Here is a 2656-nt window from a genome sequence, read left to right as displayed (position 1 = left end):
AAAACGTCCATATAAAATTATTTTACTCTACATTAATTAAATTAAATAAATATTTTTTAAAAAAATATTCGTTGTTGTTTTCTGATGCAATGATACTTCAATATTACTAATATATGTTTGGCATTTCGTATTTGAAAAGAGAAATAATAAAGATTTAATAATTAATGTAGGTAACCAAGGAATTAAGTATATCCTTGCTAATTGGGTGGAATTATCAGCTTTCTTTCCGCTTCGGAGCAAATAAAATCTTCTGGACTAACTGCGGATAATACAGTTTAACAAATTACTTCATACAAATTAATTACTAAAAATGAACACTTGCACAGTAAGTACAATTTACCAATATTATATGAACATCATTGTATTAAACGCGTTAAAACGTAAAATATACGTATTATGTAAAGGCTCAGATAGTAGTAATAGATGTTCTTTGTTCAAAAGTAGAAAATTAAATCTTAAATGTTGATTTATGATTTATTTTATTTCCTTGACTGGCGATTATGTTTCTTCTTTCACGTGTATTGTATTGTACGTAGCGCTTTAAATTTACGAAATACGACATAGACAATTCAGAGCATACGAAGGTTTATTCTGAAATAATACAGGAAACATTGATAAATATTGTCTATCAAATCACATTACAATATTCTAGACCTATGTATTAGACGTATAGTATCGGAGAATCACTCTTCCGAGTGGTAGTGATCAGAGAAAGCAGAGTTGCAGCACTATCATATGCCATAAAATTCAAAACGGCCGAGTCATATCAAATTATCTACTCGTTTCGGAAGTCGGTCTTACCATCAACTCTCCCCATTTCACCCTAAAATCTATGCTACGCTGTTAACTGTACTACTCACTCTTACACAACATGAAAATAGCACACAATAACAGGAGTGTTCAAATGCTTACAGTTAGTAGCTCACAACGAACATGTATTTCAGCACTTATGTGTTGTTGTTGTTTAGATTAAAACTTGTCTAATTCGTTCGATGACAAACGATATGAATACATTAAGAATACATATTGTTTCACTTTTTCAGATCATTTTCGCTCTCATCGCTCTCGCATCTTCTGCTTATGCAATTGGCATTTTAGGAGGTGTTGGTGGAGTTGATTATTATGTAAGTATCGTTAAGCAACTACATCTGAATTATGGTTCCAAAATATTAATGTGTCCGAAGGTGTATGTTACAAATTTATTATGTAGAAATAGTGAGTTTCTTAATATTTAAGTTAATTATTTAAAATATCTGGCAAACAAAAATTTGGATTGTTACATTTACGTACTATCGATATTACAATATAGTTCTTGCTAATATCTATTTTTGAGGAAATATTACATTATATGGATTCGAAAATGTTTTGTAAGTTATCGTTTTCTTTATAGATATTTTCAGTTTATATAAACATAAAATGTAACTAACTACTTATGAGATAAATGAATCAGTGTAGAAATATTTCTAAGTGATTTTTGTTTCATTTAGGCCTACCCGCGATATCAATTTGGCTACGCAGTGAGTGATCGCCTCACAGGAGACAACAAACAACAGACTGAAGTTCGTGATGGTCCAGTCGTCAGAGGACAATACAGCCTTATTGAACCTGATGGCAGTCGTAGAATTGTTACATACGGAGCTGATAATATCAATGGATTTAATGCAATTGTGAGGAGAGTTGGAGCTAATCTTCATTCTGGAATCGGAGTCGGTTACCTCGGTTAACTCAGTTTTTAGAAAAAAAAATATGGTCTGTAAATAAAAGGAAAACACCAGCAAGAATATTTCTTGTCTTTAATACTCTATTATTTTGTTTTTAATTGCAACAACCCTTTCAGATATGCTTTATTTTCTAATTCTAACGAACAAACCAAACACGTTAAAAATAATATGTAAACTCAGTAAAAAATTCCCTCTCCTAGTGGCCAGCGCGCGCACCTATGATGTACACGTTACTTGTTCGAGCCTCAGTTGGAGCTCATTAGGTTGAGATTCCTCTCCCGTGTATTATATTGTCGTGGTACTAATAATGAATGAAACCTTTCAATTTTACGTCATCTAGGCTAAAGAAAACAGTGATAATGAGAAATAAATGAAATGGTAGACTGAATTACGTAGGAGGAAACGGGAAAACACCTAGACAACCCATGCACATGGTGTTTGTCCCCACGAAACAGTGAGTGCGAGCTGGGATGAAACCAAGGACCCCATGCACCAGAGATGAACGCTCTACCATTGAGCCACCGTGGCCTCTACCTGTCTCCAGGGAATGCGCTTGGAATCCAGAATTCTATATATTGAAAATAAATTTGATAATTGTGAAATATACTAGAGCCTATTTATTTCAAGTGTAAAAATATATGTTAAGTCGGAAAATATGTGAAACATGCTTTGGCTCCATCTCTGCCGCCCTCGTACAGAGAAAACTTTCCCTTGCTTTGGGGAAAGAAGTCAATGACCTGGGCTGTGTTGCTAACTTGTAATTCAGTCGTTTGGTCTTGGCGAGAGTGGGCCGTAAGCTACTTAGAATAGCTACCAAGAGAGTGCTCATCAAAGACTGCAAAATAATTCAAAATATTTCAATGTGGCAACCTTGTTCCTTATCCAACTATTGAAGGGCCTTGACCAAAGCAACTTGTCCCTCTTCATCGACCGCA

General features: G+C 34.2%; 1 pseudogene; it reads left to right on the top strand.

Moving 5' to 3' along the window:
• Window positions 1–310: 310 nt before the first annotated feature.
• Window positions 311–1724, top strand: LOC145685549 (cuticle protein 19 pseudogene; annotated as a pseudogene).
• Window positions 1725–2656: the final 932 nt, after the last annotated feature.

Source organism: Thermobia domestica, chromosome 5 (genome assembly GCF_964235325.1).
Source record: "Thermobia domestica chromosome 5, izTheDome1.hap1.1, whole genome shotgun sequence".
NCBI classification, from domain to species: Eukaryota; Metazoa; Arthropoda; class Insecta; order Zygentoma; family Lepismatidae; genus Thermobia; species Thermobia domestica.
This window is presented reverse-complemented; position numbering and strand designations above follow the sequence as displayed.